The following is a 17,673-nucleotide window of genomic DNA, read 5'->3' on the forward strand; positions in this document are numbered from 1 at the left end:
TTGCTAAATGCAGGTATGCCAAGGAGATCAGGCAGGGCTGCAGTCTGATACCTGTCAATTGAAATGACAAGGGATGGAGGGCCAACATTAAAACATTCTCTCTCTAATCATTTCAAATGATTAATCTTATAAAAAGGTTGTTAGTTGTTTTTCTACAAAAACTCTTGGTTATTGATGGGGTGTTTGTTTATTTTGGCTTTTTGTTACTTTCAGATTCATGTATGTACAGGTGTACACATGCACTTACTTACATGTGGAGAACAGAGGTCAACCTAGAGTGGCATTACATAAGCTCTATCCACATTGTTTTTTTAATGCAGAGTCTATCAACAATCAGCTGAGCCTGGCTGGCCAGTAAGCCTCTCAGATCCATGTCTCCCTCTTTCTAGCTGGAATTACAGGGGTACAAAGGTGTTTCTGCAATCCTAATTTGTTTGAAGAATGAAGGTATCTCAACAGTTAAGCACAAATTATTTATATGAGATTGGATAACTCCTGTGAGAGGGAGTGATTTTAGGTCACAATATAAATTACCCATGAAAATGTCTTCAATAATTCAAGTCCACTTTTGAATATCACCTCATCTGAATTCTGCATTTTCAGTGGTTATTTTATAATGTCTTGTGATTTTTTTTAGTTATTTGTTTTTATGCTTCACCTGCCCAGTGAATTTACAAGTTCCTTAAGGAAAACGTACCTTGGACATCCCTTACGGGGTCTTTGGTAGACCCTTTTGGGTTTGGTTGGTGAGTGCTCACTTGATATGATTTTTGGGAACATTCTACCCATTCTGGCTCTCTTCAAGACGCTCTCTCACCATCCTGTGGCTGCTGTGTTACCATTCTGTGAGTTGGCAACTCCTGGATTGGAAAGCAGAGCCCTGGGATCTATGTCTGCGCCATATAGTCCTGACCTGCACTTCCAAACTTTCCATATCACCTTCCAAGTCAGTCAGGTTGTAACTGGGGCACATCCCCCCAGGGGAAAGCAGGACCTAGGCCCACATCTCTTTATGCCATACTTAATCATTCAGGTGCCTGGAACATCTGGGCTGCCTTTGGATCATGTGCCTACTCTTCCACATGTGACCTCCTCATGGGGGCAGGCAGGTGAAGTAGAACTATTTTTGACAAGGTGACTAGCAGGAGATCATTTCACATATTGCCCAAGTAGCCTGCCTTCTCTGTTCTCCATGCCAACACCTTGTAGAGTGATTGAAATGGGAGTCAGAGAGCCAAACCAAGAGATGGAGAGGTGGAGCACAGCAATGGCATGGTGTGGGCAAAGAGCCCAGTACCAGCACTTGACACCTTCAGAGGGCTCACTGTCAGTCTTGTGCCTCCATCTGCCTTTGTGACATGGGATAGACAACTGCTTTTAACAACTCCTTTGGGAACTGGGCGAAGACAGTCCAAAGAATATTAAACTGCCTAGGAGGAAGTACTTTCTACATTAAAACAATTACTAAAGACCTCAACACACAGAGGACCCAGCTCCATAGTGGTTTCTCTAAGGTTTGAGGCATGGGAATATTTATTCATTATCCATTCCCTTTTTATGGTTAATGAAATTTTACAGAAAATTGTACTTGTAGTTACTGAATCATGACACTGAGTCAACAATCCTGAGAGACAGAAAGATTACTCTCTTTGTTTTATAGAAACTGAAGCACAGAAAAGAGGGGTGACCTCCTAGAGAAGGTGCGTAACAGGACAGTGCCAGCCTCAGGAGAAGCAGCAAGGCTGGGCTCTTAGACGTTTTGTTCTGTATTTTAGTTTAATGGGCATTAGTGATTACTCATTGGGAGATAGTAAAGTACTTATTATCATACAAACATGAGGACCTCAGTTCAGCTTTAGAACACATATAAAGTCAGTAGGTTGTAGTGGCATTAGGGAGGTGGAGATAGGTAGATCCCTGGGGCTAACTGTCAGTCAGTCTCACCTACTTGGTGAACAGTGCTCAAGGAACAAGACTTGAGATTGTCATCTATTCTCCACATGCACATATCCTTGCACACACATGAACTCGCGTGCATACACACACACACACACAGGTTGCTTTTCTCCTCTGAGTACATGGAATAATACATTGTCTCTTCCCCTCCCGATGCCTTGTGGTTATGGGAGCCTGTGATTATTTCTTGAGAGACAGGGAAGTTTTGAAAGGCCGATGTGCAATATACTGACGTCTCCCTCTGGCAGCTCTAAAAACCTGGGTGTCTATGATTCTTAGGGTCTCTACTGAAGAGACATGAGTACAGACTGAGCAAGAAACCAGTCTCGGTTGTCTTCTACCACTAAATTGTGGAGGATTTGTTAGTTATTGCAGCATATCTTAACTTATCCTAACCTAACTGATTTGGGACCATAGAAATGAATTTTAAAATTCCAGATTATGATAGTATCGAAACTCTTTAGTTTGAAAGAAGCTTAGAGATCATTTTTTTCATGGAGGAAATTGAAGCCAGGTTCCCCGACTACCACATTTGCTCAACGTTCTCTCAACCTTCATATACTTTAGCTTGCATTTAGTCCAAGTGAAGAGTTCTGGGCAGGACTCTGTAAGACATTACCAGATGGTTTTGCTTTCGAGTTGTCCACTGGATAGTATGCTTGGGCACCTCCAGTAATGAGGGGTACTCCGTACCTCCCAAACACTTTTAACAATACTAAAAAGAAATTCTTCTCTGAGCTAAGTCAGTATTTTCCTGTAACGTATACTCAACTGTCCCTTTCTTTCCTTCAGTGCCAGAGAACATGTGCCATTCTGTTTTTATGTGAGCTTCTGAGTAATCTAAGTAGCACAAACTTCCTAATTAGTTCTCCATGCGGAATGCTCCTCAGTTAATTTCTTATGTTAGATTATTTTGACATACTTTAATCACTCTAATGCCTTTCTCATCAGAGCAGACAGGTTTAATCTTCATCCTATTAAGTACAAATAGTATTATTGAAAATATGTCTAAATCCACGTGAAATAAAGGCACACTGTTACGTTCCGAGCATCTGTCCATTAACCATAAATTTAATACGAACAAAGGCCTCAACTTAAACCTTAAGTCCATCAGCTTTAGCTCGTTTTTTTCTTCCGTATAATATTAGCTGTAACTGTTGTGTGATAGTATTACCATTCACCAGTCATGACAATGTGCTACTTAGGAATTCACCACAGCCCTTGAAATAACTTTGGATTGGATATCGGTCAAATAAAGGGAGCAGCTCCAATCTTCGTATCAACCTGGTTGCAAGAAATCCTTGAATTCATTCACTGAACATTTGCATATTCTACCAGCTGCATTATGGGGCTGCACTGCTGTGCCTGGCATACAAATGTGTGGCCTCTTTGCCAGATTACAGATCCATGATCAGTCTACTTTTGTAACCCGCCAACATGGTGCTTCCTACTCTTCCACGACAGAGCAGATGGTTAGTCTGTCCTGCTAAATGGCGTCTCCACTCCTGGGCATGAGTAAGCTGCTCTAGAATCTTGCTGAAGATTCCTAACTTGTTTGCCAGTTTATCTGCATTTCCCCCTTAGAAAATTCTGTGTCGTCACCTACTCAGCACGCGTCTCATTCTCCACATTTTCGCAAGGAAACAGCCTGTGAGTTGGCAATGTTATTTACACAGAATCGCTAAGCTTTTGGAGATAGCATTTGGTTCAATCAATAGCTGCAAACAGCTTGTATTCTCTTACAATTTTTTCACTTATTCTAGTGAGTAATTGTTCTATTCATCTTTATCTGGGAATCATTTTTCTATTAGAAAAGATAGGGGCGAATTAAGAATTTGAGATGTAGAGTCCATAACATTGTGAATTAAAGAACTAGGTGTGTCCCTTTGCAGGGGGCTTATAAATTTTCTCATCTTCTTTTGCTAGCAATTCTATCTGATCCTATTTTCATCTTTAAACAACTCCAGTCTCTCCTCACTTGCTGCTGGTCTAAACCCTTTGCCATATTTGGACTATGCCTTCATCAGACTCTTTTTGTATTAAAATTTTTATTTATTGTCTATACACATAAAAGAGAATTCACCCTCAGGTCCTACTCAGCAGAAAACATACACAAACTCAAGTGTATGTGGAAGGAGGGTCCCTGGCCCCAAGTTAAAAGTTGGGATGGTGCAGTCCTATGACTCACAGACAGAGCCTGGAACTGTCACTACTGGCTTTGCTGCTGGCCTCAAAACAAGCATGTGCCACAGCCAAAGGTCTTTGCGATGCCCTCGAAGTATTAACCACTGCCAGTCCTGCTGTGTCAGAGCTCTTCTTGGGAGCAGGGATGCCTCAGCTCCCCAAGTACAGTTCTGTCTCTTTATTCTTGTCAATGAGGGTCAAGGTCATGGTGGCAAATTGCCCCCCAGTCATGACTTAAACCTCACTTCATCAAAATATCCTTTCAGGGACCAGATCAATAAATCTTCCAATGTTGTTGTCATTGACCACGTGAAACTTCCCACCTTTGTCTGTTTCTCACGTTGTGGAGTGTAGGTAAAGGTTTAACCCAGCTCTTGGGTAGCACACATGCTGTAGAGCTCCTTTGGTGATGTAAGGAAGTTTCTCTAAGGGTGATCGTACAAGTGGGGATTTGGACATCAACAAGATTGGCCTGGGTTCTTTTTACATTTTGTAAAAATTTACTTTTATTTTATCTGTTTGAGTGTTTTATCTGTATGTATGTGCACCTATGCATACAAAGCCTATGGAGGCCAGAAGAGGGTGTTGGATCCCCTGGAACCGGAGTTATGAATGGTTATTAGCTGCTCTGTGGGTGCTGGGAACCAAATCCTCTGCAAGAGCAGACAAGTGCTCTTAACTGCTGAGCCATAGTTCCAAGTTCTTGGCCTGGGTTCTTGAACGAGCAGACTTAGGCTTGCGCATCTCAGGTTTTAAGTGTTGACTTTTCCCAACTAGGTCTACTGATTCTCCATTCACTGTGGGTGAGATCATGCCCTGAGTGAACTCTGTTTTAAAGGAGCTGATGTAAATTTCAACTGCTTCCTGTAGAAGTTTCACCTCTTCTTTCTTCATTAAGCCATGAGATTCGTGTCAGGCTCATCTTTGGCAAAGCTTATACTAATCTCCATGTCACCCACACTGTTTTCATCAAACTGGGGATCACCACATCCCCCGACTGCACTCCTGACTTAAGAGGCACCTGACCAGTTTGGTCTGCTGCTGTCTATTCATAGGAGAAGGTGCACTGGCCTTTTGGTTGTTAATGGATGCCTCTGCATTCAGCTTATTGACTTTTGTCACCTCATACTTGTCCTCTCCATTTTGGTCCTTAACTGTCAGGAGCAGAGTTTTCAGCTTTTCTGTGGAGGACTTTGAAGCCTTCCTCTCTGTCCAGGTACTTCCAGTCCAACTCACAGAACAATGGCGGGTGGGGGGGTGTCCTTCAAACTCTCTCAAATGTGCTTATCTTCAAACGTGCCTGACGTTCAGCCCCCTACACCTCCATTGCTCGTCAGTAGGGACACAAAGTTCACATCACATTTTTTCCTGGGGTCATAAATCTGCCCTACTGAGCCTGATTGGAGTTGTAGTCTTGCTAAAGAGCCCTTTAGATAACTATGGAAAGCCACATTGAAAGTAAAGGAAGTGACTCCTTCATCAGACTCTTAAAAGAATTTATAACCCATGAACCTTTGTTCATGGAGATGGAAAATTTTCTCTTATTTTTCTCCTTGGTGAATACCAGATTTCTCAGTATACAACGGGATATATTCAATGTATTTTCAGTAAGTGTAAAAGTATCTTAGTGTTCCATCTTTCTCAAGAAAGGAGCTAGTTTTCCCATTCTTACTCATGTTCCAAATATGTCTTAAAAGAGTCCTTTCCCCATGAATTCCTCCAGCTTTACTTTTTCTCACATTATGCCGGCATGAACGTGACAGCCTCTAAAAAGCCCACTGTTTTTATGATCTTCTCATTTGTCTTTGCATGAGTTCATATTGATTTCTCTAATTCAAGTACTTCTTCCCCGTTCTCCTGGGATGAACTTGAGACTACCTGAGGCCTTCAGGTCTCTGTTCCACAGGCTCTGGTGACGTGAAACCTCCTTGCTGCAGTGTTCTGAATCCATCTTCCTGTTATATGGGGACTGCGCTTCTTCAAGGTTACTTGCAGCCAAAGCCTGAAGTGCTGAGCTCCTGGGAACGTGGAGGGCCCTTCTGACCTGGGTCACTCCAGACCAATGTTGCACTCCTGTGCCAGATGCTTGCTACTCAAGATTAGCCCAAGGACTCTGATGAGGTTTCCTCAAAGGCCAACCGGAATGGCTGATTTGAGAAATTTACTTCTTAGGGTTAATTTGTTCTTTTTGTTCCTTGACTATAATGAACTGTAAGGAAATATAAATCAAGAAGTGAAAGGTTCTGGGCTGGGTTTGCCGTTAATTTTCTGCCATCTTGGGCTTTGGTTTTCCATTATCCCTGGGGAGGTAGGGAGATCCAGGTTAAGGGCCATTTCTGTTTCCCAAGCCATCTTGTCCTTGGGGAAGAACTGAACGGTGCTTGTCTTTTCCATTCCCTTGGAATGTCATAGTCTTTTGGATTTAATTTTTACCCCTATAAAACATGTTATATGATAGGGGCTAGGGAGATGGATCAGTGGGTTAAGGGACTGTTGTGAAAGAGGACTTGAATTTGGATCCCTAGTATCCATATTAAAGAAAAAAAGGTTAATACAGTAGCAGTACCGGGGAGGGGAGGCAGGAAGATCCATGGGACTCCCCAGTCAGCCACTCTGCCAAACTGGCAAGTTCCAGATTCGGGGAGAGAACCAGCCTCCCTCCCTTCCTTCCTTCCTTCCTTCCTTCCTTCCTTCCTTCCTTCCTTCCGTCTCTCCCTCTCTCCTTCCTTCTTTCCCTTCTTCCTTCCTTCTTTCCCTTCTTCCTCCCTTCCTTCCTTCCTTCCTTCCTTCCTTCCTTCCTTCCTTCCTTCCTTCTTTCCCTTCTTCCTTCCTTGCTTCCTTCCTTGCTTCCTTCTTTCCTTCCTTACTTCCTTTCTAAATTTTTATTATTTTATTTTATTAATGTGTATGAGTATACTGCCTGCATGTATGTAAGTACACCAATGTTGTACAATGCCCGTGGACATCAGAAGAGGGCGTCAGATCCCCTGGAAATGGAATTACAGATGGTTGTTAATGGCCATGTGAGTGCTGAGAACTGAACCTAGGTCTTCTGCAAGAGCAGTCAGTGCTCTTAACCTCTGAGCCATCTCTCCAGCCCCTGAGAGCCTGTCTTAAAAAATAAGACGGTGGTGGTGGTGGTGGTGTGGAGAGATGACTCAGTGATTAAGAACACTGGTTACTCCTTCAGAGGACCTGGATTAGGTTCTCTGCAGGACCCACACTGCAGCTCACAACCATCTGTAACTCCAGTTCCAGAGGATCCCATGCATGCCCTGTTCTGACCTCAGTGGGCACCAGGCATGCAACTGGTACACATACATGCATACAAAACCTTATACACATAAAGGTAAATGCATTTTAAAGATGAGGTGGAGCATAATTAAAGGAACCTGATGTCAACCTCTGGCCTCTGCATGTGCACACATGATACCTCACTCTTGTGCACATATGCACATACATGCATGCACCATCACGCAGTAATGAAATGTCCTTATCCCTCATTTCAGGATGCCTTTTTTCATTCCTACCCCCATGTCCATGTGGACATGGGAAATGCTCTTGATTCAATGGGTATTTTGAAAAGAACCCTTAATTAAGAATTCTGTTGATGGAGCTGGAGAGATGGCTCAGCTGTTTGGAGTACTGGCTGTTCTTGCAGAGACCTGGGTTTGAATCCTAGCATCCGCAGGATGGCCAGTAATTGTCTGAAACTCCAGTTCCAGGGAATCCGATGCCTTCTTCTGTCCTTGTTCTGGTCTAGCTTGCTATCATGGTAGAAACAGTCCTCTAAGAAGGAAGATCAGCACTAATGCCTCTACCATCACCTCCCCAATCTTCTCTGCCTCCCTCCTGTCCCACTGTTCTCTTGCTGTGTTTATGAACTAGCTTTTGCTATATTCTCTCTCTGGTTTAAGGCCTCAGTCTCAGGGCTGGAGATAATGGCTCATTGGTTAAGAGCACTGGCTTCTCTTGCAGAGTTCAATTCCCATCACTCACATGGTGGCTAACAGCCATCTGTTGCTCCAGTTCCAGGGGTTCTAATCCTCTATTATGTCCTCTGTGGATACTACATGACACAGGTACACTTACAGACACGCAGGCATTATACTCATACACATAAAAAATAATAAATAAAATATATTTTTTAAAAGGACACTGGTCTGTGCCCTGGCCGTGCTGGTTAGACTTGGGGGACAGTCCCTGCACCCCCACTTTCAGAGGAAAGCATCAGAGGCACCACAGGAGGGGTGTTTTCAGGTCACAAGCTGTCCGGGCTCTCTCCGCCCCAATGGAAGTGTTTGCAGAGTGGATGGATGACCTTTCATTCCAGGACACCCAGAGGGCCAATCAGTCTGTTCTTGCTTCACTGAGAAAACCTGAACAAAGTGCCTACCATTCGAAATGAGAATACAATGATAAAAATTACCCACTCCCCCAAAGCTTAGCAAAGGCTGAAACCCTTTGTATTTTAGGGTACCCCAAGTCTAGCAGATGAAGAAGCCTTTTAGTCAGATTCCTCCAACACTGTAAACAAACAAATGAAATCAGCGCCTGAAAAGGTTTCTAGCAGGCCAGAGAGCACATGTGTGTGTGTCTGTGTCCTAGCCACGAGCTGCCCCTGGTGTGTTCTCAGTGGAGCTGGGCAATTGCTTCCGCTCGGATGCTGGTAGGATGCTTATATAACCATCACCTTCCAGGAGTCACTGGCCTACTCGACCTGGAAGCCTCACTGTCTTGACAGGCACTGCCATGAGACCTGGGGGGTACCCGGACCAGCGCTGTCAGAATAGATCCTGTGGGAAATGTGGGCTCCAGGACAGGAGGGAGATGATCTGGGAGAGTATGGGGGCGACTCTTAGTGAGTCCCCATCTGGTGCTGTGGATGGGGAGCTGTGCCTCTCTCTACATTCCCTCAGATCCCAGTCACGTCAACAGTCTCCCTTCTTGTGCCCTGGAAGAAGAATTCACTCTGGGAAACAGAGTGAGAACAAAGACAAAGTTTATTTTAGCAGGTGAGTAAATAAAACAAAGTTGCCCTCCAGAGCCAAAGACAGAGCAGACGGCAGGAGAGATAGCCAGCGGGAAGCTGCTGAGGAGACCCGCTTCACCGTCTTCCCAGAGCCTTCCCTCATCTGCTTTCCCTTGCCCTCTCAGACTCTGCTGCAAGCTGTCTCATTTATCCAGCCCAGTACTCCAGCCCTAGATACTCAAAATTTTATTTTATTTTTAATTATGTGTATGTGTCTATGTCCGGGTATGTGCATGTGAGTGCAGGTGCCAGTGGAGGTCAGAAGAGAGTACTGGATTCCCTGAACTGGAGTTACAGGTGGTTATGAGCTGCCTACTGTAGGTACTGGGAACAGAACTTGGGTCCTTCACAAGAGAGGTACACAGTCTTAACTGCTGAGTGATCTCTCCAGTTCCTAACAGATTTTTAAACTGTCACGCCCAGCAGGCCCTTTAAGATGTCGATGCTGCGGTAAAGCAAATACAACAGCTTGTCTCTTTTGCCTTTGTGGCCAGTCAGGCTGTACACAACCGCCATAAATGATTTATGTGGTCAGTAACTTCCAACCAGAAGTTACTCCAATCTTCTTCAAATCTTGGAAGTGCCTAGACTTAGGCTTAGGAGAATCCAGATGGCCATCAGCTCTGGGATTCACTATCTGCAGCACTAGGCAGGCTCCTGGCTTTCTGAGGGTTTCCGTCTCCACAGTGGCAGATTGGAATGGCTTCACTGGCTTCCCAAGTGACTTTGAAATCTAGCATTCTCAGATTCTAGCAAGTCCCAGCTTCAGGCTGCTGTTTCTCAGGCTCATTTTGTTCAGCCCATCCTCGGAAAGAAAAGATGTTTGACCAAAGTTGAATGTCTATAACTAACAACATGGTCCTCCTACATCTTCCTATGCATGCATATTTACCAGTGACAGATGAATTCATCTGTACACACCCAATCACCTTCCCAAGTTTACATGGGCCATGTCCATGTATCTGTATAAAACCTGACCCAGCTTCATTTTATAGTTAATTCACACTGGACTCTGTTCATCACCCTTCTGTGAGTAAGAAGGGAAATGCTATTTTGTATGTGGGTCTTGGTACCTTTGGAGGAGTGTACATGTGTGTCAATGCACTTGCATGTGGAGGCTAGAGATCAACTTTGAGTGCCATTCCTCAAGATGCTGTCCTCCTTGTATTTTGAGACAGGATCTCTCATTTAGCCTGGAACTCACCTTTTTGACTAGGCTAGCTGGGTAGCAAGCCCCAGAGATCTGCCTGTTTCTTCCTCCACAGTATTGGTATTATAAGCACACACCAATGAGGCCATCTTTACACAGGTTGTAAGGACGAAGCTTGGGTCCTCATCCTTATAAGGCAAGCACTTTACTGAGAGTTATCTTCCAGCCCAGAAAGAAATTAATTTAAAATAATAAAATCTTTAAAGAAGAGCTTGTCTTTGTACTCCAACCACTGACCTAGTATTGAAATTCAATTAAATGGGAAGAGATCACAATTAAGATGCAATTGAATTATTCTTCGTTTTATGTAAATGAGATCTCTGATGACAATGACTTGATAAGCTTTGTTTAAGGAGCTCATCAATGCCCCTGCACAAGCTGCTTTGTTACTTTGTTAAATCCCGAATCCTCCCGAAGGCAGATAGAAGCCCTGTCCCTGGAATGGCAAAGACTGATTCAAGAAAGAAGTCAACTTTTTCTCAGAATGCAACAGATAGACGGTTACCCTACCCATGTACTGCTATCTATCCTGAAGCTTATTTTATTTCAAAGCCTGCCTTCCACTGAACCAAATTCCTAATGAAGCTCACTCTTCCTTAAATGACTGAAGGAGAACTAAAATGATTCAGAATCTCCCTCTCTATCTTCCAGAAGTTTGTCCTCATGCACACACTTCCACGCTTTATCAAACATATGTTTTGGTCAGCAACTCAAGACAAACGATTAACAGTGAGAGGGGAAAGAACATTTATGGAACAATAATGCAAACAATCCCAAATGTCTTTACCTTAAATATTGAAGTGCACAAATATATAATGGTTCGGATAGCTCTGATTCTTGAATTATATTTTTTAAAAACTACATAGGTTAAAAATCAGAAGCAGGAGGCTGGAAAGATGGCTCAGTGGGTAGAAGTTGCTTGATGTACAAGCCTGACTACCTTGAGTTTGATCTCCAGAGTTCACATGGTAGAAGAGAACCAGCTCCACAAAGTTACCCTCTGGCACACCCCCCAATAATAATGAAGAAAAATATAAAAAACAGAAGCATACAAATATGCTAAAGTAGGTATCTCGCTAATCACTTGTTTGGATTTATAATTTTCTCTGTAAATTCTTCATTTCACTTTCTGGTGCCTGTGGTTAGTGCTATAATAAAGAAGACAGAAATGGAATGCCTAATTCAAGTCTGTCTTGAGCTTAGATTTTGAGATAGCTCAAGATGGCTTTTAGAATTCAAAACCTAGGGTTGTCCAAAAGCCTGTAAATGATTTTTCCCTCCACTAGTGACTGTGTTTCACTATAAGAGCCAATATTTAACCTTTGTAGCAGAGGAGTGATAACTGAGTGCACAGACCTCTTGTGTGTCTGGCTCTCCTTTCCCTTCCCTGATGACATCAGCACAGAAGAGAAAGCTGGTTCAGTAATGAACACATCAGCACACAGACCTTCCTCCATCATCTTCAGACGCTGCGCTTGTCCTTCCCCAACTCTTTTCTGTAAAAGAAATACTTTACTAGCGTTTTAATTATGTGTATGTGGGTACGTCAGTGTCGGTTTGTGCACCGGAGTGCAGTTCTAATAATGATCAGAAGAGGGCGATGGAGCCTCTGGAGCTAGAGTCACAAGCAGGTTTGAACCAGCAGATGTGGTGCAGGGAACTGAACTTTGATCCTCCGCAAGAACGGTATGTGCTTTTACCTGCTCAGTCACCTCTCCAGTCCTCCAATTTCCTTCTAATGAGAACATTTTTCTCTTGTTAATGAGAATTCAGTTATTTATTGGTGATTTCTATTATCCATAAGCTCAAGGTCAAGTTCTCAACTGTGGCTCTGGTGACACTGGGTTCGGATAACCGCTTTTGGTAAACAGCTAGCCATGCATTCTAGCTTGTTTGGCAGCATCCCTGGGCCCCACTCATGAGACCAGGCAGCGCCTCTATTGGAGTTTAATGTCCTGCCAAGGGTGCTTGCTGCTGTGTGTGTTCGGTAGTACCACTTTATCTCATTTTCTCCATGTTGGTAGAAGCTGCAGCCCCTGCCAGCCTCTGCCATGTTACTGATCATCACCTTCTCCCTTGAGGCAGTGCACAAGGGGAACACTTGCCCACTGGTCAGTTTCTGCGCTGCCTGTGGCACTGCTGTCTGAAATATGCTATTGTGAGCTGTCAGCGTGAACTTACCAACTTACTGGATTATTTGACATGCTTCGTTAGTCATCTATGTCATGTCTGAACACAGAATTCTGACTTGCTTTATTGGAGGACATATGTTAGTTACAGATCCACCATCAGTCATCTGGGTCTCAGTATGCTATGTAATTATTAGTATTTTTTATCCACTTTAAATTCCGTGAGCAGGAAGAAAGAAGTAGAAATTGGTGCATGATATATGTATGAGAAAAAAGTCACTATAAAAAGAGAAAATGTTAAGTATGCCAATGGCTTTTAAAGAATCAAACTTGAAACAACATCTTGGGCTTAGCTTTGGCTATACTGCGGAATTTATTGAATGATAATTTGCAAGCTTTAACAGAAAGGAAAATTTATGAGTAAACGTGACTTTCATTTCCAGGGTATTGTTTTCTTCTAATTATTTAAAACAAAAATGGTTCATGCTTCTTTTCAAATATGAACTGCAGTCATCCAAGCATGGTCATCCCTGTTCCTGCAAGGTGTTGGCTTTAGAAACCCCTTCAGTGTTCAAGCCCATTATGTAAAATGTCATGTGCTGTAATCTATGCACATCCTCCTGCAGACTTTGAACGATCTCTAGATTACTTATAATACTTAAGACAGTGTAAATGCTATGCAACAGCCATTTGCTACATCATTTAGGTAGTAAAAATAAAATGTACACGTTCAGCACAGAAACTGTTTCTATTTGTTTCAGTGTTAGGATAGAACTCTGGGTCATAGGCATACTAGGTAAACGCTGACTACTGAACTACAACCCCAGCCCTCATACACAGCTTTGTAAATATACAAATTTTGGGAAAATATCCATTTATGTTGGTTGAACCTATGGGCATTCGTAGAAAGGGAAGGCTGAGTGCATCACACAGTTTTATCCTTTCTTTCCTGGAACCAGGCATTACTCTGAACATAGGAGTGGGTTAGACACAGTCCTTTGCTGGGGGTTTCCTGGCAAGTTCACTTTTGTGCCTGGGTTTGAGGTTTTCTCTGCTCATCCCCATAGCTGATTAATCTTGAGATTCACAACCTCACAGTAGGGTCAGCTTACGTGTCTCCCATCTACCAGATTCTCCTGGACCCTTTTCCTGCACAGAGTCCAAACCCCCACATCTCAGAGTTCAGCCAAGAGGAAGGCCCTGTGGATCCTTGGAGACCTTCGAAGCTAGAGTTTCAGGTGTCGCCCTGTCACCTCCTTTCTTTTCATCTGCATGAACACGAGTCCTCAGCTGCGCTTCATTCTGCCCCAGTCCCAGAAAGGTGATGCTGTGGGTCTTCCACTCAGGAACTGAAGTCACCTTTTCCACTTGTTCAGTCTCTGTGAGATGAAGGATTGTCTTATGGGTACAGGGGATGTCAGTGAACATTACACAGTAGGGGCTGAACAACTTGCTAATTCAGTCCTTGAGGCAACTGTGTGATTGAGTCCATATGGCAAAGCTTAGTGACAGAGAGAATAAATCCTTTCTAGTTCTCAGCCCTTGACCTCTGGATGGACTGGAGAGGGAAAATCATTGTATTTGTGTTCAATATCTTCAATTATTGTTCAAATCTCAGATCCATTTCCTCCATGAACAACACGGGTAAAGTTGCTTCCTTTCAACCTGGAATTCTATGTTCACAAAGACAAGATAGAAAATAAATGTCCATCTCTTTGGGCATGTTAGATTATAAACAAGGGCTCATGGCCAGGTCTTGGTTCTTTTAAAGAACTGCATGAAAGCACCTATTGCTGTCATCTTAGAAGTATTTCTGCCAATAATGTTGATGTGTGACCCTAGTTTGCCATATCACCTGCACCAGCTCAACCCTCCCCCTACCCAAGTCCATGGCAATCTTTCAACCCCTACCTGTTTAACCACCCATAATTTCCCTTTCTTACTTTGTAATTTTAAATGTATTGAAGAGCTGCTAAAATGCTCTAGAGAGCATCGTCCAGCACAACTCAAAGCCAGACTTGTACGTAACCATAGTCATTTATCAGAATTTAGAAATCCCCACTAACTAACATGCAGGCTGTTCAGATCTTGTTGGTATTTAGAGAACCATTTTTTAAATAAGTTTAGGAGTCAATGTGGGATAAAATATAGCATTTAGCTGTCCTGACTCATCCAAACTGTAATAATTTATGGGTCATATCTGTGCTTATTTTATATAAATATATTTGGAAAGAACTGGTCAGATCCTTTGAAGCACGTACCTTAATTTGCTTTTGTCTGATTTCTTCCTCATGGTTAGACTGAGGTGTGGGTTCACAGGCAACCATAGAGGTCAAAGTCTTATTTTCTTCACATGTATTAAAGGTGATTGATAGCCATGTGCCATGTAATTTGTTCCTGATGTTCATCTTTATTACTTGGCCAAGTTGGTGTTTGCAAATGTGTGCACTCACTTGGCCAATCCCACTCCCAGCCCTAGCACTTCTGTGCTCTACTTTCTGGAGCTAAGCTGCCAAGCCAAAGTGTGGGTGCACAGTTAAGCACAGTCTCCATGAACACATGAGCTATTTGCAACTCTTCTGTAAGACTTGTCTCTTGTCGGTGTTTGTTTCCATCAAAGGGACTCCAACAGTGTTTTATGCTCTGGGATATAATCCAGGAGCTTGTTCTGTCTCTCACACTGTAGGTTTGGTCATTGGGATCACTTTCCGTTGGCTCCCGTGTCCCTTCAGCAGATCCCCATGAGGCTGTAGTTTTGAACACTTCTTTAGCTCATGGAACTCAAAGACGCTCCAGGCTCATCTTTTGTTTTTAACTTTAAAAAAAAAATTTTTTATTCATTATTTTTATTTTATGTGTGTGAGTATTGCCTGCGTGTAGGTAAGTGCACCCGTGTTGTGCAATGCCCACAGAGGTCAGAAGAGGCTGCTGGATCCCCTGGGACTGGAGTTACAGACAGTTGTTAGCTATCATGTTGGTGCTGGGATTTGAACCCGGGTCTTCTGCAAGAACAACCAGTGTTCTTAACTACTGAGCCATCTCTCCAGCCCTGGTTCATCTTTTTTTATAAATTTATTTTTATTATTTTAAGTTATGTATATGTATCTGTGTCTGTGTGTAGGTGTGTATACATGAGTGCAGGTGCCCATAGAAGCCAGAAGTGTTGGATGTCCCTAGAGCTGGAGTTACAGGTAGTTGTGAGACATGAGGGCTGGGAATCGAACTTGGGTCCTCTAGAAGAGCAGTACAGGGTCTTAACTGCCTTGCCAACTTATCTTATATGTTTCCTACCCCAGCCACAGAATCAGATATTTATTTATTTATTTATTTATTTATTTATTTATTTGTTGTTTTGAGACTAGGTCTCTTATACTGCAGCTGATGCTGACCTTGAACTCATGACGGTCCTTCTCTCTTGGTCTCTCTAGCTTAGAGATTGCAGTTGTAAGCCACTATGCCCAGCTACACAATTGTCCATTTCTTTAAGAAAGCCTACTTCCTTTTATTAGAAAATGGCATTAGAAGCCAAGATCTAGGCATGGAATGTGCTCATCACTTCTGGGGTGTCATTACTTCTGGACCCTCTCAGGGGACAAAGCCAGGAAATCCATATATCAATATTAACACACGTTTGTACATATGTACATATATATATGCAAATCATTTGCATATACCAATATGTATATATAAATGTGCATAATCACAAATTACAGTTGTTCTTTGATTTTAATCCAGCACCACAGGGTTCACCACACACTTTCCTCCTAGTCTACCTGTGACTTTTCTGACAGTGAGAACTCTGAGTTCCATTACATAAGCACAATTTCATTCTTACTTTAAGCTACAACGTCCACTGTAATGTTTTTGAGAATATTGGTTGTATTTTCTCAAATTTCCTTTCTTTTTCATTCTTTTCCATTCTCCCTTCAATCTTTCTCTGCATTTGTGGACATATATGTTGCGTGAATGTTATGTGTTGGCCTGGTTCTATGGTGAAGAATTGTCATTATGTTTGGTATGCCTTTGTTACCTGTCCATATTAGACTGCATGTCCCTAAAGGCTCACTGGACTTTTCTTTCTGGGAAGGAGATGAATAAGAATGAAGAAAATTTCCAGTTTGAAGGAGTTCATTGTAGGTTGATCTTCTGCACCGTAAAGTGCTATGCTCAGTATTTAGGGGGAGTGCTCAATTCCTTCACTGGCTCAAGTACAAAGGCTTGGGGAGTATTGAGTGGGGGATGTGAGATGCTTTATTCAATGTTTTGATTCCATTGGTGGACCATAATCTCGAATTTTCAGCCATGACCCTGTCAAAAGTACTCGGAAATGGTGTGTGTTACTTTCCTGCAGCGATGTTAACAAATGACTTTGTCCTTCATGCTTAGAAGAACAGAAATTCATTCTCTCACAGTTCTGAACTCAGCATGGCCACCCATGCACCCTCTGAAGGTGGTGGGGAAAACCCTCCCTCACCCCATCCATCTCCCAGAGGCTCCAAGTACCCTTTTTTTTTTTTTATCATACCTGCCTAATGACAGCCTCCTCCTTTTCTGGTCATCCTGCTATGTTTATGTTCCCATCTCTCCTGTGTCTGACAGAGATATTTGTCATTATAACCAGGGCCTGTCCCAAAAATCTAGGAGGTCTCATCTCTAGATTGTGTTAGCAGAGATGCTTCTTTCATTTGGGCTAGAGAAGTTGGACAGGACATAAAATAACTGAAAACAGGGTGATCAAAGGAGTCAGCACAAGCTCAGAGGCTAGCATCAGCATGAAGCCATCCAACCAGTGTCCACATGAAGCCACCCAGGACTGATCAAACATGAAGCCCTCACCACCCTAGGCTTAAAGAACACAGGGAGGAAACCGTGTTATGCTAGCCCAGGAAAAGGAGCCCCGGAGCAGAAGGATGAGCCATTGCCAGGTACAGCATACAAGCAGGGAGAAGTGAGCCGAGAAGAGACCTGGTCTGTCCTTCTTACTGCTCTACAGTCTATTAATGTTCTCTTTTGCTGGTGAAACTGAGCTGAAAACCGGATGATCAGAGATCTGGAAGACTGGGTTCATGGGGGTCACCCTCAGCTACACAGAGCACATCAGAAAAGGTAAAGAAATTTGATTTTGGCCAGAGCAGTAGAGTACAGAATCACTAACTTGCTGT

At 43.0% G+C, this 17,673-nt stretch overlaps 1 pseudogene; it reads right to left on the reverse strand.

Moving 5' to 3' along the window:
• Positions 1–4,140: 4,140 nt before the first annotated feature.
• Positions 4,141–14,804, reverse strand: LOC103726298 (annotated as a pseudogene).
• Positions 14,805–17,673: the final 2,869 nt, after the last annotated feature.

This window comes from Nannospalax galili, unplaced genomic scaffold (assembly GCF_000622305.1).
Source record: "Nannospalax galili isolate Female #2095 unplaced genomic scaffold, S.galili_v1.0 scaffold368, whole genome shotgun sequence".
Taxonomy (NCBI): Eukaryota; Metazoa; Chordata; class Mammalia; order Rodentia; family Spalacidae; genus Nannospalax; species Nannospalax galili.